The following is a 26,880-nucleotide window of genomic DNA, read 5'->3' as shown; positions in this document are numbered from 1 at the left end:
CAGAAGTTTAAGTCAAGGTTCAACAAGTGGGCAGCTATGCTTTCTTGCCACGGTGCTCAGACCATGGACGTGTTTACAGGTGGTACAAGCCGCTCCTCTAGAGCTCAACGTCGTCAGCTGACCATCGATGACATAGAAGAAGAGGAAGAAGAAGAGACGACACATGAGCATGAGCTAGATATTGATGCTCCACAACCGTCACAGCTGTCACAGCCGTCACAGTCCAGGAAGAAGAAGACACCACGTGCGGCGAGAAAGGAGAAATTAAATTCTCGGTTTTGTAGCCCAGAGTATAGTCGTAAGAATTTGCCCAAGGGGATGCGGTATATTGAAGAAGAGGAAGACGAGGAAGAGGAAGAGGAGGAAGAGCAGTCTAGCGAAGAAGAGGAGGAGGAAGTGCCTACCAGAAAGGGAAAGAAGTGAAGAGGGGAAGAAGGAAGTGAAGTGAAGTGCACTTGATATGTTATCTTTAATTTGTGAACCTGTCGTGAAGTGAACTTGTCGTGTAGTGAACACCTTATGTTATCTTGAATTCTTGAAGTTGTCATGTAGTGAACACCTTATGTTATCTTGAATTCGTGAACATGTCATGAAATGAAATGACTGTTATGTTATCTTTAATTTGTGTACTTGTTATGAATGATAAAGATTACATAGTTGGAATGATAAAGATTACATAGTTCAAATGATAAAGATTACATAGTTGGAATGATAAAGATTGCGTAGTTGAAATGATAAAGATTGCATAGTTGAAATGATAAAGATTACATAGTTGGAATGATAAAGATTACATAACAGGCTGATGGATACATGTCATTATAGTTCCAAATGACAAAGATTACATAGGCTAATTGTCGTTAGGTCCAGGATTGCAGCAAATGACATCATTTCTTTCTTTAACCCATGCCCAACAAGAAGCTTGCTTCGGCAGTGGCGAAAAAGTTTGCCTCACTAACCAACCAATGACCTGGCCATGGTTGTGAATGGTAATCTGCTCATGTTCTTCCCTTGTTGCACACAATGCAACTTGCATTACAAGATCACGACGACAATCTTTTTCCCTCTTCTTCAGCTTTTTGATCCTGGTCTTTTTTTTGTCGATTCTTTTTTTGGCAACGTCCTTACAGAAACAATAGTTTGAAAAGCCTCTACACGCCGCATTCAACGCATCAACGGCTGCCACCCAGTAGGTCATTTTGTCCTCAACAATTCGCGTTCATGCTTCGTCGCCGCTTGAGCAGAAGCCTCAACGTAAATGAACGGTCTCATCCTGTATTTCCGAAAGTGACTACTCAATACACACTAACTACTCAATACACACTAAATTTAGCTAGGGTTTCTCTAAGATGTAAAAAATGTAAGATGTACAAAATGTATCATAATATAGAAGTTTCAACAAAAAAGGTTGGATGAATCGAAGGAGAATACTACAAGGAACAAAGTTTATGGACAGCTTTATGTTAGGGAATCACCTTCTTGCTCGGATTCGATAGGGGATCTTGAGGGGAAGGTGGTAGGAGGAGAGCAGAAATGAAGCAGCAATGGTAGCGGAAAGTGAGTGTGGTGGGACCCACACCAACAGTCCACCACATAGTATAGTTGGGTTCAGGACCCTGGCGTCTGGTCATGTGGGCAGGGCCAGACGCCAGGGTCCCTGGCGTCTGGGTGCGCACAACAGGAACCAGTAGGTTTGCAATAAACTGGACATATGAGACGCCAGGGTCCCTGGCGTCTAGCCCAGGACCAGACGCCAGGCACCCTGACGTCTGGGTGCGCACAACAGACACCAGTAGGTTTGCACTAGATTGGACTTATGAGACGCCAGGTACCCTGGTGTCTGGCCCCTTCGCCACGTCATCTGGTCAACGACAGGCTGATCGAGCGGGCCCAGCCAGATGCCAGGGTTCCTCGCGTCTCCAGTGCAACCCAGACGCGAGAAACGTTGGCGTCACGTAAAGAGGTCCGATCATAATTTTTTTTGAAACGAACGTCAGATCTGTATTTTGTTTGCCTTAAAGATTATAACAAAAAAAAACTAGCCCATCATCACAACGTACAACTTGTGTGGGTGCCACGGGACGTAAGGTGCAGGCTCTATCGGCCACGTGAGGGCGACACGGGCCATGCAACCTTTTTACTAAGGGAAAGGCGGATTTTTTCACTGTTTTAACCTTTTTTCTAAACATGAGCACAAAATGAACCAGATTTGAAAGCATTTCACGATCTGACCCTTTTAGAAACGCCACAAGCCGTGGCGTTGCTGCCCCACTATGTAACGCCTGTCTACCATGGCGTTGCTGCCCTACAATGACACACCTGTCTACCGTGGCGTTTTTTCTTTTTTGCAACGCCAGTCTAAAGTGGCGTTGCAGGCCCACTGTGAAACGCCAACAGTGCTGACGTTGCTGCCCAACAGTGACACGCCTGTCTACCGTGACATTTTTTCTTTCTTGCAACGCCAGTCTAATGTGGCGTTGCAGGCCCATCGTGAAACGCCAACAATGCTGCCGTTGCAGACCCACTATGGAATGCAGTGACGGCATCCAGCCATCCCACGGCATGCTGCCAGCAACATGTGTACTGCTGAAACGCCATGGACCATGGCGTTTCATGCGTGGCCTGCAACGCCACATTAGACTGGCGTTTGAGTGGGTCTGCAACGCCACATTAGACTGACGTTTGAGTGGGTCTGCAACGCCACATTAGACTGGTGTTTCTATGTGCGTCTGCAATGCCACGGGCTCTGGCGTTTCAAAAAAGGTTAGATCGTGAAATGTTTTCAATCAGAGTTCATTCCGTGCAATACTTTCATCTCATGGGTCAAAATCGTGAAAAAATCCGGAAAACGCGGACTTCTCTCGTCACATCAGACAGGAAGATGACAAAAGGGAGCCACGTATCTCGATGAGTACGATGATCACTTGTGTATGTGACGCACTGCAATATCAGCTTATGTTGTCTGTGAAGACTTAAAAGAAATTGCACACATGCAAGACGACCCTTTGCTTAAGTTGCCGGCTGCACACCTGCTAACCTCGTCAATAACATTCATGGCGCTCTCCTCGACATCAACCTCCATTTCATCGGTGGGATGTGGATCTGGAGAAGTGGAGAAGAAGAAGAAAAACCAATTTCAAGACGAAGTTCAAGAAGAAAAAAAAAGAAAATGACAACATGAAAGAAGTGCACCCGAGGTAGCCGGTTACCTATGTTGGTTTGTTGAGGAGGGACGTCCTCTCCTCCTGCAGCTCATGTTTCCATCGCCTGGTTGTCGACAACTCCATTTTCTAGTGCGTCACCAATGCGGACAGGTTCCTCAAGAGTGTCCCTTGCCAAGAAGATTGTCGGGACCCCGATCCTAAGTCATAAGAACCCAGCTTGTAACACATCACATCACTTTGCGGCCTCACGCACGGTAAACTCCACGGCTGACACCTTACCTTGGCCGGGACCGTTTGCGTCTTTTGGCTCACGTATATGAATATGTTGCTAGCGTTCAAACGACAAAGAACCCGGGTCGACATGACTAGTTATAAACCCAAGCGGTACATCCGTACAAGGACAGGCATACATAACCCAGCAAAGCAGGTGTCGGTCATCAGCGTGTGTAGACGAGTCATAGCAAGCTACAAGGACTCCATTACACCGCGTGACATTTCCCCGAGGGGACAGACACATCAGTAAAGAAGGATACATGCCGGTCAATAATGTGTTCCGAGCATTAGCAAGCTACCAAGGCCCGATGGAATCACAAAGAGGCATTTCCCTGTAAAGAGTACTACTAAAGGCAAACAACTAGGTGTCAAATCCCACACATATAATGCATTTCAAAATACACACATTATGCACGATATGTGTAGATACAACATGGCATCACAACATAACTCTATGACTCAAGCATTTATTAAAGACTCATAAGAGTCAACATAGTATGATATTACAAACAGGGGTCTCGTGACCCGACACTCAAGTCATACAAACCACAAGCGGAAGAAAATCATGTCTGGGTACAGACATCTACTAAAAGTGGCTGGAAGAGCCTGAAAAGCTACTACGACCCTACCAAAGGAGCCAGACCTCTGTCTGGGATTCCCAAGCTATTCCGGTCAACATCGAACACATCGCGTAGAACCTTTTAATGAGTCTAAGTCTTCTCTGCAAAAACATAAATAAAGCAACAGAGAGTACAAAGGTACTCAGCAAGTCTTACATCAGAACTATCTACATATGCATCATGTTTCAATGAAAGGATTGTGGGGTTTGATTGCAGCAAGCCAGCTTTGACTCTTGGCTAACATGTGTACTACGACTACAAGTTCTTTCTTTAAGGTGGGATAACGCACACGAGTCCACATATTCACCAATTCAATACACCACTATGGATCCACTCTCGTCTCCCTACGAGAAGGCCTTCCATAGCACTCACACTTATCTTGCATGTTTTAGAATGTCCATTTAAATTGTCTATGTACCACGTAATGTTTCCAAGTAGTCCATATCCGAGGACGCGGTTATTCGAACAAATTGAATCACCCTGCAGGGGTATACTTCTTCACACATGCTCTCACCACTTAGCACCATATGCACGTCATGCATCTCGGCAACCTTCAAGCGGAAGCACTGGCGTGGGTGTCGGCCACGACCGTTAACCACACAAGACCCTTGTCCAGGTTTACCGCCTATTCGAGACTGAACCCGCAAGGAAGTCCGGCCGAGGTTTCCTCTACGGCCCCAAACGATGTGCGCAGGGTTCCCAAGCCCACCATCCGGGTGCCACTTGGTACACCGTGCCACTGTGTATCTACCGTAGTGAAGCCTACCCCGTCGGGCAAAGCTAAACACGGCCACCAACACTTTTCCTACAAACACCAGAAACTAATTGCAACTCCTGGACAGAGATCTAGGCGATTAATAAGACGAGAGGGTCAATTAAGTATCCCAATGTGTGGTAGTATCTTGTCTTGGATAACACACACAGAACTCAGTTCTTAAGGACGGTCCCAATGAGACAACCCACCATGTACTCCTACATGGCCTCTCATCGCTACCTTTACCAAATCGGATTCACACTTTTACTCTCACACTGTAGGACATGAACACAACCATTCTAATTCATCATCCAGATGGATCAGACCCGACACGACTCTAAGCATAGCAGGCATTGTAAACAAGCATGGATGAGTAAGCACAACAAGGCTCAAGCAGTTGCTACTCATGCTAAGTGGTTTCAACTTTTACTGTGACAAAATCAGGTCATGCAAAGGAATGGGTTCAACTACCGATAACATGTACAGTTGAATCGTGTTTGTCCTAATGCAGTAAAAGAGAGCAGGAGCGAGAGAGTGGGTTTATTTCGATATGCTCAAGGGGGGTTTTCTTGCCTGACACGTCTGAAGATAGCAATGAGTCTTCACCAATGTCAACGATCATATCGTTGGAAACATCGTCTACAGGGAGGGAACAACACCGACAAACAAGAAAGAACAACAATTACTTCACGGAAATGCAACACTATGATGCATGCTCAAGACATGAAATGAAAGGTGGCAGGGCTAATGTGGCTATCATTTCTTAAGTTGAAGTTTGTTTGAATTAGGATCCAAGCATCACTTCAAGCCGGTATCTTTCCAAGTACCCTTATAACTGATTCATCCTGATGCTCATAACAAATTGTTCCAACATGCATGGGGTTAGTATTTTGAGGTACTGTTTTGCATTGACCAATGTTTGGTCATAACAGTTGAAGTGGAAATCAAATAAGTATCAATTTCCAACTCCAAACTATTTATTAAATTTACACTATTCATCATTTTTCCTATTTGGTGATGTTAACTTTTTCAAACATGCATGAAAACGCCATAATCAGATTCTTTGGATTTTTCTGATCCTTTTTCATATATAAATTATTTCCATCCGAGTTATATTTTAATTTCTATGATTTTCACAAGTTTTAGCAATTTCCTAGATTTATCTTATAATTGAAAATCAATTACTGCATCAGCACTACATCTGCATTGCGTCAGGAGTCAACTGGCTTGGTCAGAGTCAAACCTGACGTGTGGGGTCCACACGTCAGTGACAAAGGTTAATTGAGAGGGTTAGATTAGTTTTAATTCCTGTTTTAGAATCATAGGGCCCACTGTCACTGAGTCATAGATTAACTAAAATTATATTAGGCGCTAATTAAACACCTCACCGGTTGGGCCCGCTTGCTAGCGACCCAGACAGGCAGAGCTCATTGCCGGTGGCCACAAAGCACGGAGGTGCTGACGGATTTCCTCCTCCGGCGACCAAATGGCCGGCGGAGGGCATCTACGCGGTCCTGGGACTTGGCCGGATCCATTTGGGGCGGTGGCTAGAGCAGGGAGGCACTGGAACGGCGCTGGCGACGTGGTAAGCGGCGGCCGGAGCTCGGCCGTGGTGGATCAGCGGCTACGACGTGCAAGAGGAGAGGGCAACATGGGGAATCAACGGAGAAGCTCACGGGGGGCTCGAATGGCGGTTCGGTGGGCTCGGGGCGCTTTGGGCGGCGCGAATCGGGGTCGGCGGCCTTCGGTGGTCGGAGGCGAAGATGATGACGGTGGCAGCGCCAGGGGGCTCTGGCTGCGACTCCTGAGGCGGGGAGGGGCGGCACGTCATGGCGAAGGGGATGGGCTGCTCGGGGAGACCTAGCAGGGGTCAGGGAGGCGTCAGTGAGATCGAGCCGAGCTCGGCCATGGCGGAAGGAGAAGAGCAGAGTGGGAGAGATAAGGGAGAGAGATGGGGGAAATGGATGAGGACGGAGTTGGGGCCTTCGTGGCGCTGCTAAGGCGAGGGGGGGAGGCAGGTAGGCAGGGTGGAGGTGGTCGGCGACGTGGCCGTGTGCGCCACGCAACTGCATGTCCTCCTAGCACGAGGAAGAAGAAGACCCCCCTGCCCCTGGCGGGCTGGGCTGGCTTCCCTGCTCGGCAAGGAAGGCCAGGTAAGGTTCTTTCTTCTTCATTTTTTTGTTGTTGTTTCCTATTTTCTAATTTCTCACATTTGTTTTGATTTGTTTTGGCTCCAACCCTAGGCCAAAATATTGAAATCATTTGTGGGGTTTTGTTTGGACTATTTCCAAGTTCCACAAAAAGATTTAGTATTTTTGAAATAACTAAATATTTATAGTTATTTGTTTTGGCAATTTCCAGTGCCTTTTGCGGATTAATTTAAATGTAAAAAGTTATTGAAATAAAAGTCATCACTGAAATGTTGTTGCCAACATTTATCAGAAAATATGAACATTTTTAAAAACCATTTTGGGTTCATTAAAAATCACACTTAGTAGAATTTCCTTTAGTGAGGTGAGGTGCTAGGGTTTTGTTAGTCCAAATTTCAAAAACATTTGGGTTTAACATGATGCAAGATGATGATGCAACTAATTGCAACCAATTAGTCTAGGGCTGTCACAACTCACCCCCACTAAACAAGAATCTCATCCCGAGATTCAAACGTAGTCGGGAAGAGGAAGAGGGAACACTAAACTGTCACAATCTTCACGACCCAATTGCCCCTCTTGAAGATGTTGATTCATTGCATCATGATGATCTTGACATTTTTGTCTTTGAGGTCTTCATCTAACACGACGACAAGAACAGGAAGACTCTACAAGATTCGATCTCCTCAAGGATCGAGCAACTCAAGATTAACTCATAGAATGAGACGTAGGAACGTCCCTTGAGCTGAGACACAAAACACATAACACGGATGAGAAAATGAGGCATATGACGAAGGTTCAATTGGTAGGCAACAATTCCACGCTTAAAATAGATGGGGACGAGGTTTCAAAGTAGGGAGGAATTAAGTTGCCCTTCATACCATAACGGGGCACCTTAGGAAGGTGACTCTTAGAGTTATTCTCCTCAAGTGGCAAAAAGAATTACTTTTGATCCTAAAATCATTGAAACTCTTCATACTAGGGTAAGGCAATTCACAATTAATTGTTGGAGGAACTGAAAGAATGGCATACTCAGTTGGAAAGAAACTAGAGTTATAGAACAACTCAGCGAACGGAAGGCACATTCCAAGTATTACCGAGGATATAACCTAGTGTCTGAGCGTGCTCTCAAGAACTTGAGCATTTCCATATTCATCAAGGTTTACCAACATCCGTGCCAAGGATCCTGGTGACACAACATATTACCATGATGAACAGTGATGGAGGATGCAGATGCAAAGGAAGACAACACTTCCTCAGATTTCACCTTAGCTGTGCCAAGGGAACGAAATCTAGTTGATCGATCGAGAGACATTTAGCACTCCGCTTCTAATGTTCTCCTTGATGTACTAGCACAACCCAATTATAAGTCATGCTTTATATCTAGCACATCAAATATAGATCGGACTTCGGGCTCAAAGGGGATCCATGAGGAACAACTTATAAAATAGGTCATACAAAAACCACACGGAAGATGGCTAAGATTGCTGATGCAAGATATTATAATATCAAGTCTTCCGGCTAGGTGTGTTAGCCATTTCACCACTTTACCGGGTTACATAGAGACCAATATTATAATTCTTGGCGAAGTTCCAACCATTATAACTGCCTGAGATTCAGCTCCGATTGGTGCCACGATGCTTCAGACTCAGCATGTCCAAAAAGAAAGTTTGCAACACAAATCGACGAGATAACTTTGCGAGATTCTCAGGAAATGAACTGCGGAAGACAACTCCAAAACATGAGCTGGATCGCAAGACCCACGTGAACACACTTCCCAAGACAACTGTGAACACATGAAAAGTCTTACAACAAAACACTACCGAGTTTTGGATGGGAACCATCATTGCGGATAACGAAGCCATGTGCAAGTCCGTCTGGTACCTTCAGGAATGGCACTTAACTCCTTTTTTTTGAACAAATCAATCAGTGGCTTGGTGTGGTAGGGGATACATATGGAATGGAGGTAGCTAATCTCTCAGACCATAGAATACTTCGCACGTGCATGACTGACTTGAGATGATTCCCAAGAAAACAAATTAACTTTTCTCGAATTCATGGCGACAACTTGCATCAGATGCACATGAATTAGAGGAAGTCACTTCTTACACCTAACATATACCTCGTGTTCGAGACACGAAGACAATGTCTACAAAGTTTCCAGCACTAGCTTGATGTCCAACACAGATCATGGAACAAATTAGAATGTTGCCGATGGGCTCAACAACAATTCATCAAGATACCCATATAAATGGATTTCCACAACTATGTGAGCAAGATAATAGCATTGGTCAGATCAAAGAATATAATGGTGTAGGCTCAAGGAAAACCCTGAGTAAGACACCGCTACGAAAATCTTTGGTTCTGAGTTTGATTTTACAATAACCCATGCTCAAAACAAAGTTGAACAAGATAATATATGCAACAATTGATCACACGAATCAACTGATGAAAATATCATCTTTCTTCAGACTCACACAACAGGAAAATATCCTTTTTAAATGAGCTAAGTTTAGTCAAAGCTTTTATCTTCCAACTCTCCAAGTTGTTGTTTAGCTTAACCAACTAGCTCGGGGTATCCAACACGGATTCTTGGAGAAGATGGCTTATAAAGAAACCAACTTGATCACGAGCTGTATCATAATAGTCAGGAAACAACCTGGTAATACTTCCAAGAAGATATTCGAAAAATCACGAACCACCGATATATTATTAAGCTCGGGAACAATCTTGCTTTTCAGGGCAAGATGATGTGATCAATAGAGCGAGGGATTGACACAATCCTAACCCATCGATCGAAAAGTGCACCATGAAACATGGACTAGGTAGCACACTCAATCTTAGGATGACGTTTCAATCACCATCACCATAAGAGTGAAATTATTGTCCATTAGCTACCAAGCAATAGCATTGCTAGCAGTATTAATTTCACACATCATGGTTCACTTGTCGATATTCCGGTTACAACCAACACGAAAACCGAGGGATGAGCAATGATAGCGAGAAGTATCGCTACATCAAGAGCTCATATGAGATGGTGCAATTTTTATAACACTCTTGACAAAAGAAGATAATGCTCCAAGATAGAACAGAACAAAACCCAGATTGGCATTTTGATCTGCGGATTACAACTACTTTGACCCAATCCAAGAAATGGATGTGGTACTGGAGTTTGCTTCTCCCAGTCATTCGAGAATAGAACAACTTGACAGACCACAGGAATAAAAGACATTGATAACAAGAATGCACAACTACTCTTGACTAACCTCTCAATGATGAAGGTTTAAATACAACTAGATAGGGCCAACTCAAGAGCACATGATTTCTTGAGTTATGGATGCATGGATTAGAATGTCGAAAGAGTTCAACATAATTCTTCCAGATAACCCATGCAGAAGAGCGGAGTAGGCAGAATCACAATATGGAGTAGAGAACTCATCACGAGCACTCTTGTTATGATCTTTAGTTCACGGAGAACTACTACCAAAGATGATTCATGGTGTTGGAAGAATGATATACCATGAACCTTGGGAGCTACAACAAGGTTACTAATCATTATATAGGAACTAGCAACACTACCAACAGAGATGAGCAGAATGATCCTTGGATTCAAAGACCCAGAAATAGAGTACCTACAAGCTATTTAACATCACGAGATGTTTTTCGAAAATGATGGCCATAACTACCACACTGGAAACCAAAACACATCTAGACTATTGGGTAGTTTTCGGAGTAACATGTTTTCCTAATACTTCAACAAAACATCGAGGTAATAAAGTACCTCAACACAATTATTAGTGTGCTTTGTCCGGCCAAAAGACATTGGGAAAAAGGAAGGAATTTGCAATCGCATCAGACTATTTGGAAACTTTGGAAAACTCGGACAGCATAACGGCTGTACGGGCATGAAATATGAGGCAACCTGCAAGAAAACTAACAACATAACAATTGAATTCTTATGGAGACACTGATCCAGAAAAACAACAATCTTTCTATAAGTCTCCAACATAGTAACTCGTCATCCTAATGAATAGATGAGAAAGCCTAATTCTTAAACCCCGTAGAATAAAGAAGAGGGTGACTCAGAATAAGAATGACACAAGGAAAGGAGTAAAAAGAGCCTTACGTTCCCTTCCACAAACAATTCCCTTATATAACTAAAGAGTTGCTAGACACAACATCGACTAGTTTGGCTTGGTTATCCTACAGGCAGTCAAGCTCTGATACCAAAGCTGTCGGGACCCCGATCCTAAGTCATAAGAACCCAGCCTGTAACACATCACATCACTTTGCGGCCTCACGCACGGTAAACTCCACGGCTGCCACCTTACCTTGGCCGGGACCGTTTGCGTCTTTTGGCTCACGTATATGAATATGTTGCTAGCGTTCAAACGACAAAGAACCCGGGTCGACATGACTAGTTATAAACCCAAGCGGTACATCCGTACACAGACAGACATACATAAACCAGCAAAGCAGGTGTCGGTCATTAGCGTGTGTAGACGAGTCGTAGCAAGCTACAAGGACTCCATTACACCGCGTGACATTTCCCCGAGGGGACAGACACATCAGCAAAGAAGGATACATGCCGGTCAATAATGTGTTCCGAGAAGTAGCAAGCTACCAAGGCCCGATGGAATCACAAAGAGGCATTTCCGTGTAAAGAGTACTACTAAAGGCAAACAACTAGGTGTCGAATCCCACACATATAATGCATTTCAAACATACACACATTATGCACGATATGTGTAGATACAACATGGCATCACAACATAACTCTATGACTCAAGCACTTATTAAAGACTCATAAGAGTCAACATAGTATGATATTACAAACAGGGGTCTCGTGACCCGACACTCAAGTCATACAAACCACAAGCGGAAGCAAATCATGTCTGGGTACAGACATCTACTAAAAGTGGCTGGAAGAGCCTGAAAAGCTACTACGACCCTACCAAAGGAGCTAGACCTATGTCTGGGATTCCCAAGCTATTCCGGTCAACATCGAACACATCGCGTAGAACCTTTTAATGAGTCTAAGTCTTCTCTGCAAAAACATAAATAAAGCAACCGAGAGTACAAAGGTACTCAGCAAGTCTTACATCAGAACTATCTACATATGCATCATGTTTCAATGAAAGGATTGTGGGGTTTGATTGCAGCAAGCCAGCTTTGACTCTTGGCTAACCTGTACTACGACTACAAGTTCTTTCTTTGAGGTGGGATAACGCACACGAGTCCACATATTCACCAATTCAATACACCACTATGGATCCACTCTCGTCTCCCTACGAGAAGGCCTTCCATAGCACTCACACTTATCTTGCATGTTTTAGAGTATCCATTTAAATTGTCTATGTACCACGTAATGTTTCCAAGTAGTCCATATCCGAGGACGCGGCTATTCGAACAGATTGAATCACCCTGCAAGGGTATAGTTCTTCACACATGCTCTCACCACTTAGCACCATATGCACGTCATGCATCTCGGCAACCTTCAAGCGGAAGCACTGGCGCGGGTGTCGGCCACGACTGTTAACCACACAAGACCCTAGCCCAAGTTTATCGCCTATTTGAGACTGAACCCGCAAGGAAGTCCGGCCGAGGTTTCCTCTACGACCCCAAACGATGTGCGCAGGGTTCCCAAGCCCACCATCCGGGTGCCACTTGGTACACCGTGCCACTGTGTATCTACCATAGTGAAGCCTACCCCGTCGGGCAGAGCTAAACACGGCCGCCAACACTTTTCCTACAAACACCAGAAACTAATTGCAACTCCTGGAGCAGAGATCTAGGCGATTAATAAGACGAGAGGGTCAATTAAGTATCCCAATGTGTGGTAGTATCTTGTCTTGGATAACACACACAGAACTCAGTTCTTAAGGACGGTCCCAATGAGACAACCCACCATGTACTCCTACATGGCCTCTCATCGCTACCTTTACCAAATCGGATTCACACTTTTACTCTCACACTGTAGGACATGAACACAATCATTCTAATTCATCATCCAGATGGATCAGACCCGACACGACTCTAAGCATAGCAGGCATTGTAAACAAGCATGGATGAGTAAGCACAACAAGGCTCAAGCAGTTGCTACTCATGCTAAGTGGTTTCAACTATTTACTGTGACAAAATCAGGTCATGCAAAGGAATGGGTTCAACTACCGATAACATGTACAGTTGAATCGTGTTTGTCCTAATGCAGTAAAAGAGAGCAAGAGCGAGAGAGTGGGTTTATTTCAATATGCTCAAGGGGGGTTTTCTTGCCTGACACGTCTGAAGATAGCAATGAGTCTTCATCAATGTCAACGATCATATCGTCGGAAACATCGTCTACAGGGAGGGAACAACACCGACAAACAAGAAAGAACAACAATTACTTCACGGAAATGCAACACTATGATGCATGCTCAAGACATGAAATGAAAGGTGGCAGGGCTAATGTGGCTATCATTTCTTAAGTTGAAGTTGGTTTGAATTAGGATCCAAGCATCACTTCAAGCCGGGTATCTTTCCAAGTACCCTTATAATTGATTCGTCCTGATGCTCATAACAAATTGTTCCAACATGCATGGGGTTAGTATTTTGAGGTACTGTTTTGCATTGACCACTGTTTGGTCATAACAGTTGAAGTGGAAATCAAATAAGTATCAATTTCGAACTCCAAACTATTTATTAAATTTACACTATTCATCATTTTTCCTATTTGGTGATGTTAACTTTTTTAAACATGCATGAAAATGCCATAATCAGATTCTTTGTATTTTTCTGATCCTTTTTCATATATAAATTATTTCCATCCGAGTTATATTTTAATTTCTATGATTTTCACAAGTTTTAGCAATTTCCTGGATTTATCTTATAATTGAAAATTATATTAGGCGCTAATTAAACACCTGTTTTAATTGAAAACTAACAACGGGTTAATTGAGAGGGTTAGATTAGTTTTAATTCCTGTTTTAGAATCGTAGGGCCCACTATGAGTGAGTCATAGATTAACTAAAATTATATTAGGCGCTAATTAAACACCTCACCGGCTGGGCGAGCTAGTCAGCAACCCAGACCGGCGGAGCTCATCGCCGGTGGCCACAGAGCACGGAGGTGCTGACGGATTTCCTCCTCCGGCGACCAAATGGCCGGCGGAGGGCATCTACGCGGTCCTGGGACTTGGCCAGATCCATTTGGGGCGGTGGCTAGAGCAGGGAAGCACTGGAACAGCGCCGGCGACGTGGTAAGCGGCGGCCGGAGCTCGACCGTGGTGGAGCAGCGGCTACGGCGTGCAAGAGAAGAGGGGAACATGGGGAATCAACGGAGAAGCTCACGGGGGGCTCGAATGGCGGTTCGGTGGGCTCGGGGCGCTTTGGGCGGCGCGAATCGGGGCCGGCGGCCTTCGGTGGTCGGAGGCGAAGATGATTACGGTGGCAGCGCCAGGGGGGCTCTGGCTTCGATTCCTGAGGCGGGGAGGGGCGGCACGTCATGGCAAAGGGGATGGGCTGCTCGGGGAGACCTAGCAGGGGTCAGGGAGGCACCAGTGAGATCAAGCCGAGCTCGGCCATGGCGGAAGGAGAAGAGCAGATGGGGAGAGATAAGGGAGAGAGATGGGGGAAATGGATGAGGATGGAGTTGGGGCCTTCGTGGCGCTGCTAAGGTGAGGGGGGAGAGGCAGGCAGGCAGGGTGGAGGTGGTCGGCGACGTGGCCGTGTGCGCCACGCACCTGCCTGTCCTCCTGGCACGAGGAAGAAGAAGACCCCCCTGCCCCTGGCGGGCTGGGCTGGCTTCCCTCCTCGGCAAGGAAGGCCAGGTAAGGTTCTTTCTTCTTCATTCTTTTTTGTTATTTCCTGTTTTCTAAGTTCTGACATCTCTTTTGATTTGTTTTGGCTCCAACCCTAGGCCAAAATATTGAAATCATTTGTGGGGTTTTGTTTGGACTATTTCCAAGTTCCACAAAAAGATTTAGTATTTTTGAAATAACTAAATATTTATAGTTATTTGTTTTGGCAATTTCCAGTGCCTTTTGTGGATTAATTTAAATGTCAAAAGTTATTGAAATAAAAGTCATCACTGAAATGTTGTTGCCAACATTTATCAGAAAATATGAACATTTTTAAAAACCATTTTGGGTTCATTAAAAATCACACTTAGTAGAATTTCCTTTAGTGAGGTGAGGTGCTAGGGTTTTGTTAGTCCAAATTTCAAAAACATTTGGGTTTAAGATGATGCAAGATGATGATGCAACTAATTGCAACCAATTAGTCTAGGGCTGTCACAAAGATGCTTTCCCGCGTGGTGGTTGACGGAGGCGCTTTCGGAAGGTCTGTCTCCGGGCATTCTTCATAAAGTCGAGGGCGTCCCGATCTTTTGATGAGATGTTGGCAATCGATTTGGTGGAGACGACTTTTACGACCCGACTATAATCGTGCACGACATTGCGCCTCAGCAATCACTAAACCAACTCTAAGAGGTTATTGATCACGCCGGAGCACGATCAACCTGACCATGAATGTCTCTTCCTGCAAGCAATCAAAGAACAAGCAAGAATATGATAAAAGCAATCTGAATATTGTGAATGTATATGAAGTATTTATAAGGGTGGGGATCCGAAAGCGGTCTTTGTCTGGTCGTTGGACACAAACGAAGTACAGGAAATTATAATGCCTAACTTTTAACTAAACAAATCCCAACCAAAAAGCTACTAGGTTGATCTACTTATAAATAAGCAAGGGATGGTTCCCAAGGAGGTTGGAGGACGTCCCAAGACAACCTAAAACTAACCTAGGTTGTACAAGGCCTATGGGCCCAAGTGGAGGTCATGCAACAACTTTGGACTTGTAATTTGACTCGGATTCTGGTGCAACGTCAGATTGTTTCATCAATATCTACATGCTCCAAGACGAATTGTAAGGTGATTCCAATTGGGCTAGTACGCACATAAAATCTACTTTCAAAAAAATGAATCACCCAATTCAGAGTTCGGTATGAAAAAGGTGTTGACGTTTTGAGACACGTATGTGTGTGCAGTAAGAATCTGAGTCCAAAACGTGAGAGACTTGGACTTTATCTTCTCTTGGGCTAAAATTGACGTGAGATAACTTCTTGAACAACACCTAATCATTTCCTTTGATGTGAGAGGACTTCTTGAACAAAAGATAGTCATTTCCTCTTTCTTTATCTTCAGACGTGGTTCGTGACAACGTTCGATAATTCTCAAAAATATGCAAATATGAAATATTTTTTATCGTATCCAAGGTATCCATATCCTCATTATCCTCCCCTTCTTTAAAACAAAGCCATCCTCGGTGTTGGTTAATCTTAAATATGGCCAACAAAAGAGACAAAGCATACGTGTTGTATATGTATACTAGATCTTTAATGACGCGCGTTGCTGCGTCTGTCAATTTTGGCAATAGAATGATGGGAATTTGTAGATATTTGTGGTATTTAGCCATAATTTTACAATTTAGCTCATAAGTTAAACCTCAGTGTGTTTTGGAAACCACTTTACCAATCCATAGATCTAGACCAAGCTACGACATATGCCCTCCTAGAATATTTAACATAGTTGCTTGCAACAAATTTCAAACTTATAGCAGTCTAGCCTCCTTTTTTGCACCTAAAGTGGAAAATCAATTCTATGGGACAACATGCCTAAACACACAACACCGCTAAAAGACTTGAGGATGTACCGCTATGGTGCAGCCCCAACAACTTGCTTGAAACCAAGTGGATCTTCAACCCCTATTGGCGCAACATGACCAATGTTCACAATACTGATAACTGGTACCATATCATTTGGGTGCCGAGTAGGGATAAATAGGCAAATTTTCCAATTAATTGGCCGATAAATTAGTTAATCGGTTATCCCGTCACCTTGCAGAGCTGCTTCTGGTATAGGAGCTACCATAATTGATGGGCATGAGCTAGTCTGACGCAGATATGTGATGGCATAAATTAAAAAATATTAGAAAATATTCATAAAATATAGTGTACATCCAGTCCTCATATATGTAACCTAACACAATAACAACCCCAAGAGTGAGCATGTATATGTTAAACTTGGAGAATCACTAATGCTAGTCAAAAGGTCTGTGCAAACATCGGATCCACAGAAGAAAGTTTAGCCTTGTCAAAGCAAGTTTAGCCTCCTCTCGGTCAAATTGGGCACTTCTCAACTGGATTATAACAAATTTATAATTAACTACAGAGCAATCCCAACAAAAGGAAACAACACAAAAGAGAGAAAAACACTAGCATAAGAACATAGTATTGCATGTACTCAGACAAATTCCCCTTTAGTAGTTTAGTGTTTGCAGCCTTTAAGCCTACTATTACCCTAGCTCATTTGAGTGTGGTAAACAGGAAAAATATCACATCAGTTAGAATATATATGACTCCTCTTAAGAAGAAGCAAATGAATATGCTTTTTATACTGTGCATTTACAGTATAATTAGTTCGAAGAAACATCATATGGCTCCTCTTAAGTTTGGTGTGAATGCTGAATGTTAGGACTTTACATTGGACTTTTCCCTTCTTTATAGTATAATTAGTTTGAAGGAACGCCATATTAGGTCTTAAACAAAGTTGTGCTTGTTTGTCATGAAAGTATCATGTTAATGAAAATTATGTACAAACTTATTTGGTCTGTATTATCTCCTGGTTTTGTAGAAAAATATAAGCATGATTTCATTCAAGTGGGATGATGGTTGCAACTACTAATTAGAAGCTAGCTAGCATTAAAGTTACATCATGACTTATAATTACTAAATTATATTACTCCCTATGTTCCTTTATATAAGGTGTATTTGTTTTTTCAAAGTTCAAACGAGTGCATGTTTAACCGAGTTTTTAGAAAAATATATCAGTATCCAGAATATAAAATTTATATCATTTGATCATCATGAAAAGTAGTTTCACATTTATTCTATTAGGTATTGAAGATGTCGTTATTTTATTCTATAATCTTGGCCGAACATTCAAATGGTTAACTTTCATGGAACCAATACACCTTATATTCTAGAATGGAGGGAGTATATTTCGAGTAAGTAAACATTATTTGGAACTAAGAAATGGAAATAAACAAATTTCCAAAGGCAAAGACTTAAGCCTATCCGCTAGTAGAAGTGCTGACAGTGCATTTTTTTACCATACGTACAACCTCTTTCTTGATCATTGTGATGACATGCAACAATCCCACGCAGAAGGACAATTATAACGCAAGTTTCATCATCACAAACATTCTATTTGCAGCTGAACATTCTATTTTTTATTGAAAAGTGAACATGGCAGGGACCACTTACATCGATGTTTTGAAATTTACTTGTAGTGAAAAAGCATTAGGCCACCAGAAACATCAGGAAGTTAATTGATGACATCATTAGGCTGCACATGAGGCAAGCATATGAGAGAATCACAATATATGTGTATGTTCATTTATTTATTTTGCCAAACTCATCTAAAATAAACCCTTTGTCTTGAACAATCAAAAAAAGTTGAACCAAGGAATGATAACTTATCCACAAAGTGGATTGCTGATAACATGCTATCAAATATAGCCTCAATAAAAGAATCCATAGTAAGTAATATCACTCGCTACAAAGTTATGAGGACATTCTACTAAACCCTAAATACCAGATGGCTCGGATGGCAGTTTCTTGAATTGTAGTATAATGGATCCTTGTCACATATATTTGTGTTTTAACTCTGGTTTGGACTATTGGCCATAGGTTGCAAAGCATATGCTAGTATCACGGCACAATGTCATTAATGTAAATTAAAACTGCAGATCAGTGCACTTGATTTTGAGAGCATAGAGAAATAATGGCATGATAACATAAATGTAAATCGAAAGGATACCAAGCAGTGCTGCTAGAGGCTCAAAAATTTAGATCCATACGATGTAATGATTAGAAATTTCTTTAGAGAACATACCCGATACTTCCACTTAGCTTCATATACTTCCATACACAATCCGACTCATAAACATCCATATGATATGAAAATAGGAGATCAAAATGCTCCACTTCTGCTCCAATTCCACATCATCCATTAGAAGAAAATACGAATATCTTGCTTGGAAATTCATTTGACTACCAATACTAACCTGAAAGTTAGTCATGGAGATCGACAGCTCTAGCATTCCTTGAGCCAATCAAATAGAACCGGTCGCCAATCCCTACACTGACATCCCTGCACCAAATTTGGAAGGAACGCAAAATGTAGCAAGAACTTAGAATTAGTTAGTTCAACAAAGAAAGGTAGGAAGGTGAATCCGTAGCAAGGGAAGTCAACTGAGCAGAATGGGGTTCAGACATTAGAATTTAGTTAAAAAATAGGAAATGTCATGGACAAATGGAGGATAAAGGCCTCCTTCTGCATGGGTGATACTCTCTCGGCTGCGGGAAGCAACAAATCCTCCTCAAGGTCACCCGCCTAGTGCTACTTCTCGTCGCACCTTACAGTCTTGTTCCTACATACGCGGCCTAGGACTCAAGCTCGACGACACCAAGACGCCAACTGACTCAACTCTAGCACAAACTCAAAAATAGCACGAACCTCCAACATGGATGAGTTGCGAGCTCTACCAATCAATCCTACCACCACCATGGATTTCAGTGAGCACAAGATGCAGAAAAAGGATCCTTCATGAGCTCGTTCTTCCCGAACGACTCTGCAAGGAACCAGTTAAGCAATCAGTCCAGGACATCCATATAGGGAATCCACCCGCCTAGTGCTACTTCTCGTCGCACCTTACAGTCTTGTTCATGCATACGCGACCTAGGACTCAAGCTCGACGACACCAAGACGCCAACTGACTCAACTCTAGCACAAACTCAAAAATAGCACGAACCGCCAACATGGATGAGTTGCGAGCTCTACCAATCAATCCTACCACCACCACGGATTTCAGTGAGCACAAGATGCAGAAAAAGGATCCTTCAGGAGCTCGTTCTTCCCGAACGAATCTGCAAGGAACCAGTTAAGCAATCAATCCAGGACATCCATATAGGGAATCTTTGGGTAATAAATCACAAGAACTCGATACAACGTACGTATTGTACAAGATTTTCATTTGGATCAAAATTCAGGTACTCGCGTTTGACAACTTCAGGTTCTTGAAAAATTTCTTTTATTATGATTATATTCTGCTACAAAACATAGGTAGAATAAACAGGTGAGCTAAGATGAACAACATGTCCTGCAACCATTTGAACACCTCGAACGAGATACACGAGCCCATCCAAAACAGAGGAATGCCCAGCCGAATCGGCACAAAGCCAAATATCATCACTTACCTTCCAGCCGGGTGGTAGAGCGAGGTTTGATCCTGCGACGGCGCATGCGAGGACCCCATACCAAAGCTAGGAGAAGGAGGACGGCAGCTGCTGGGTGAACATGGACACCATCCGCATGGGGCATGATCGGACCTGAGGAGGTGGCAGAGGATCACGGGGAGGACCTTGGCGGCGTAGCGAGATGACGCCGCGGAGGAGGAGGTAGACCTTGATGGTGGGGAACTGATATGATTCCTCTTAGGGAAAGGGAGACCTTGGTGGTTGTGGACCTCGGCACGATCTACTGTCTCGGGTTGGTGGCGGACCTCCACACGATCTGCACTGTAGCGCGGTACACATGGAAACGTAACCGTGATGTGGAGAGGAGCGGTCGGAGGATACCTCGGGGAGGGGATCGTGATCCCCATGTTGAAGAGGAATAAGGATGGCAGGGAGGGGGCAGCGACATGTCCAGGTTCGCGATTGGCGAGCGAGAGAATGAAAGGTCGATGGGGGCAACCATCCGCGTCGACTCACCTCTCGTCTCTCACGGTGACGGATCGGTCGGCCTCTTCCCCTAGCGCTGGTCGACGTGATTGAGTTACCTAATTGGGCTGAAAATAGGCCCGGGTAACCAGAGGGCTTCGATTTTTCCTCCAAAGTAGCAGCCCTTTAGGACAGTCGGCCCACGAATCCATCTGACGGCTGAAATCGTTTTAATCATGTGAATGTACGGTCAGGAATGCCCAAGTCGTGAGAGAGCTGGGATTTGGCTCAGTTTTAGTGTCCTAAATTTCATCCATTTTTACTTCTCTTGTTTTTTGCACATATGACACATGTATACATGAGTAACTTTCATATGTTATGAAATATAAAGCCAAAACATTATCACAAGAAGTAAAAGGCATGAAAATATTGCAACTAAGTTTGCACATATAAGTGAAGTCCTTATTCATATCAAAAGATTGACAATGTTCATCATTAAACCATCCTAACATTGGTGAATACACTTTCATTGTTTTAAATTTACATGCTACAACATGCTCAAATAAACAAATGCAACAAGTCAGTTGACATAGAATCATCACCAAGATTAGAGGTCATATCAAAACGATTAAACATTGGCACAACTGTTTTAAAAAAAATTGACGCAAATTTGATTTATTCTTTGATTCACATGGTTCTTTCTCATCAATAGTTAATTCAATGGGTTCACTCAACATTGTTCATATTGTAGTTATTTGATCACATAGCAAAGTCAAATCATGAATATATTCCTCTAAAATAGGTGGTGTGACCAAAGTAATGGGTAGCTCATCACAGGGTACATTGCAATTGACAAGGCATTCCTCATACTCATGTGGAGGTGGAAGTGATAGATCGATCTTCGGCTTCTCCATCCGTCATGTCCCGTTCTCGAGGGGGCGGTCTGTCTGGTTTTCCTGAGTGCGTCTCGGGGTGCAGGCTCAAAGGCCTCTTCGTCAAATTATGGGAGCAAACGTCGGTGCAGGTAACTTTTGTTTTGATCCAGCCGTTCATTGCTATACCCTTCTTCAGTTTCTAGGACTTTCGTCCATCTATCATTAAGGGTGTCTTGTTCCGCTTTTATCTACTTATGTTTCTTTTTCAGGTTTCGAGCGATGGCTATAAGGTGCCGCTTGAACTTTTCTTGATCCAGCAGGTCCACGGGGACGATGAAATCCTCGTATCTCACACACCTTCTCCTCGTATAGAGGAAGGTAGTTGTTGTCTTCGGAGTCATTGAGGTCCTCTGGGTTATCCTGACCCTCGTGCCCCTTCGAGTCATCGAGTTGTTATTCGGGGGCAGCGAGGTGGCCGAGGTCTTCCAGATTGTACGGGGTATCATTTTCTCCAATGCTCATGTTGCTTTCCCTACCCTTGCGCCCCTTGGATTGTTTGCACTAATGTCAGTGCTTGGCTGGCTCCTCATCGGGCTTGTCGTCATTCTTTCTAGGGGTGCCTTCGCAACTCTTTCTTGTGGTGTCGTTGCCCTTATTGCTAGGGGTGTCCATCGTATAGACATCATAGGTGGTGGGGACCATTCACCGTCCAGTGGTGGGAGGGGCAATGACATTGAAATCTTCATCTACATCCTCCGCCTCCTCTGAGGCGTAGTCCGGCATATCGGCTAAATCTATGATAGTGGGTACCAAGTGGGTGGTGGGTGGGACCTAAAATTCCTCGTGGCCTGCCTCAAGACTGATCCGAGCATAGGTCAAGGATGAGTCAACCGTAACATTCATTGTTCGGATCCAGGACAGCGTATTGTTCAGTAGCGAGAGGTCAGCCGGATTAGTCTTTCGGAGTTAACCTCCAGCGCATCGGCAGAGGGAGTGTGCTCGGCCAAGGCTGACCCCTAGTCTTCGGATGCTATGAACGGATCCGGGATAAAAGCCGAATCCAAGGCTATAATTGAACCGGGGACGGGATCGGGCAGGAGGCCCGAAGTTAAAGCTTTGGGATTTCCGGGCTCATCGGGTGAGGTCGAGAGCCACATAAGGACCAGATCGCCGTGGGCGTCGTCGATGTACTCAAGGTTGCCGAACCTAATCTTCTGTTCTAGGGTGAAGTCAACGATCTGGTCGAGGTAACTCGATGCATTGGCGTGTAGGACAATTTTGTTGAACGCGAAGAGCTATCCGAGGATGAAGACATCCTCGGTGTGGATGCTATCTCTGAGGACTAGGCAAGCCATCGATCCTTTGGCGATCCCACAACAGAACTCTCAATGAAAGCACCAATGTTAGTGTCAAAACTAGCGGATCTCGGGTAGGGGTCCCAAGCTGTGGATCTTGGATTAATGGGGAAAAGGAAACACAAGGACAATATTTACCCAGGTTCAGGACCTCTCAAAGAGGAAAACCCTACATTCTGCTTGATTATATTGATGTGTGTATGAAAATTACAGTCGATCTATCATGAGATCAGATGAACTAAACCCCAGATTAGTAGGATAATGATCCCGTTCTCTACGAAGTAAAACCCTCTGGTTTATACAGACACCAGGCGTACTTAGGGTTACACATGGTCGGTTACCTTCAGGGAATAAACATGTCGATTCTACCATATTGACTTGAAGCACACACCAAGGCTGTGGAGGATTCCAACCTGAACATGGAATCGCTTTATAGCTCGACCTTCTAGTAATAGTCATAGAGCGGCCCACTTATCCGACCCATAAGAGATAGACTGGCGGGCCCAGGACCCCTTCGTCCCGGACTCCCTCACCAGCAGCTGACTGTTGCTTCTCTTCTTTTTCTTTAGCTGAGGTCGTCCTTGAGACGGATGTCAGAGAGCTCCGGCTCAACACATAGCAGGTCGGAAGTGGCGGGACCAGGTCACTCGCGAGTGTGATCTACTTAAATAGGACCTCCGAAAAATGACACACGCAAAGGACCAACTGGTGGCCGATCACCAAGCAATGCTGGAGCACCTCACTGCCAAACTCCAGAAGGAGGTTGCAGTGGAGGAGGATGCGGTGAAGGCCACGACGGAGAAGGACCAGTAAGTGACCAACTTCCAGACCGAGGTGGCGTGGCTCAGCAAGGAGTTCCGGAAGGAGGCGTCGGTAGAACGGGTGAAGGCATTCAAGCTTGTAGTCGGGATCAACGAGGACTTCATCCGTAAGTACTCTTATCTTGGGCCCAGCCGTCCGTATTCCCTCTTTCTTTTGTGAGTTGCGTTCGTCCGGCGATTGTGGCCAACCATCATCGGGGGTTTGTCTCATTCATCCTTTTGTTTCTCCCTAGATCACTTCCGTGAGATGTAGTAGAGGGTAGAAAAGGCCATGGAGGAGCATCGGGAATACTTTCGACAACACGTGCACACTATTAAAGAATTTGTCTGGTTAATTAGTTAACTTGCCAGTTAATTGCTATTTGTGAGGTGGCCAAATCGAGTAGCACCTATTCACCATGTTAACTTTCCGTGCCGATTAATTGATCAATCGGACCGATTAATCAGTTGTCAAACCGTTTATTCGATTATCACGCTGATTAATAGCTACTGCCCCGCTAGCTGGTGCACAAACAAAGCCCAAAATTTGGCCCATAAACCCTCTCATCCCTCTCCAGGTCCTAAATATCTAGGGTTCACACCTCATCCCGCCTCCTCATGCTTCTTTAATACCTCCCAACCTAGCTGACATCTCCCGATGAGCTAAGTTTCAATAGTTCCATCGCTCTAGTTGAATGCATGGACCCCATCCGTTCTTGTCGGCTACTCCCCATCTCTCTTGAGGGTTGATTCCCATTGCCTAACCCGTCGATTGCTCCCCAAACCCTCCCGATGGCTACTTCCTAACCCCTTCCTCCATGGCATCACCAGCGAGCAAGGTACTACCATCTTATTCCCCTCTCACATTGGGTAATCCCGCATTCATAGATTAGTAGATTACAAAAAACAAATTTGTAATTAGTGAATGGAACTGTTGGTTTTGGTTGTTTTTTGTAGCATACTTTTTTGTTATATGTTGGCAAGTATGTGGGCAAGATTAAAGTTCAATTGGCACTTTCGAATTACGAGATTTTGTATGTTTGGATGCATAAGGATTATCAACTTTACCTCCTATCTATGTTTTGTATATGCATACCATAGAATACTTTTGTATATTACATAGTTGGGTCATGGAAGTATGGTTTAATACATAAAAAAATCTAGATACATGTTGGAAGGTTCCTATTTGATCTACCGATTAATAGTCAACCGACTAATCTAGTTAATAGGCTGATTCACCGATTAATCGCTAAGCCCGAGCCAACCGAGCAGCTACTAGTTACCGATTTCCTCAATATTGCGCATGCGTAAGATTCATGCGCACGTCGCCTGGTCACTTGAATAGGTCATTCTCGATGACGAGGTCTGGCTATGGCGGATCGACACCATCTTGGAGTGGTTCCGCGCCGCTGATGAGAAGGTCGCCATGACCCTGTGGCCGACTCACGAGCAACATGTCACCGTCGACCGGCTAGCGAGGTGGCTGGAGCATGCAGTGGGCCAGATAAATGCTTGGAAGGCCTCCGCGGCTTGGGATGGCACGCACATGGCACTAAGTTTTGTCCTGTCATGGTACGCTGAGATAGAGATGGTCCAACTGACCAGTCTGTGGGCTAGGGCGGCCAATTATTTTGGATCTGCATGGCGACACCATTGGAGTCCGGGCCAATGAGTTGGCCTCCTATATCGCCCTTAATAAGTACACCCCTGGGTTGGCCGAGGATGGAATGCCCGCCCTGGAGGATGAGCGCGACGTTCCCAATTTTTTACCAGATGACAATAAGAGAGAATTCCTATTGTAGATTTTATATATCTATATAAATGGGGGGGGGGGGGGGTTACATAGACATATTTCATTGTACATCCTCCCCAGTCCCACAGGGAGGGTGGGGGCATCTATCCTTACACTATCCAGACAAGAGGGGGTCTTTTGTGTTTTAACTAAGAGTGTTACAAAAAGATATTATGGTAGCCCTATTGGCTTCTTTCACTCTATGTTGGAGGTTCACAAAATCTTCTCTCAATCTGTGAACCCAGGAACCATAATTAGGGACCACCCCTCTGAAGTGCTTGCTGTTCCTTTCTTTCTAGATACTCCAACCTGTTGTTAGGAAGATTTCTAGGAAGAACTGGTTGTGCCACGCGTCTCTGATTGTTTGGATGGCTTCAAGACAATTTACAAACTAAGGCCAGTGGATACCAAGATTAGCCCAACAGACGTGACTAAATGTGCATGTGAATGTCATGTGATCCATCGTTTCCTCTATGTGATGACCATAGAGCAGGCAATAATAATCATTTCCAATATTGTAGTGCCTCCTTTTTAGCATATTGTGTGTGTTGAGCCTATCATGAAATAGTAGCCATCCAAAAACATTCATCTTCATAGTGCATTTTGACTTCAAAAGCCATTTGAAGACACGATGTGTCTGGCCCTCTCTAAAGCAAAATTTGTAATAGTCCATTGATTTGAATTCCGTTTCCCCCACACATAGTACCAAATATCGTTGTTTGTCGTGGAGGGGTTTAATCACATAGTGGTTTCCTACAACTCCTGCACCTCCTCAAGAGCTTGTTGAGACAGCGGCAGAAAGAATGCATCATGCAGTGAGGTGGTTTGTATAAATTCCTTAACACATGCATCTGTAGTCGTTGCATAGGAGAACATCCAAGGGTCGATGTTTCTAGTACGTCATACAGCCACAGATCTTTCCAAAAGAGCACAGTCGTGCCATCAACCACTCGGACTTTTGAGACACTATGTAGATGGGGGTGAGTTTCAGGATATCGCGCCACCAAAAGGAGCCTATCGGATCCATGGCGTGTGGGATCATCCCCTCGTAGTAATTGTTCCATAGTAGTTGTACCCAGGGAATCACAACTTTGTTATAGAACTTGTGCATAAATTTCATTTGTAAAGCCTCATTATGGATCTTAATATTCCTTACCCCGAACCCACCCTTGTTTTTGGGCATGCACACCATGTCCCAAGCTGCTAAAGAGTTCCATTTGTCACCTTGATCAGTTTTCTTAGTCCATAGACATCAATGTCTAATCTTGTCTAGCATGTCAATAACCTTAGGAGGGAATTTTAGGGTGCACATGGTGAAGACGAGGAGTGATGTCACATTGGC

This window comes from Hordeum vulgare, chromosome 2H (genome assembly GCF_904849725.1).
Source record: "Hordeum vulgare subsp. vulgare chromosome 2H, MorexV3_pseudomolecules_assembly, whole genome shotgun sequence".
NCBI lineage: Eukaryota > Viridiplantae > Streptophyta > Magnoliopsida > Poales > Poaceae > Hordeum > Hordeum vulgare.
This window is presented reverse-complemented; position numbering follows the sequence as displayed.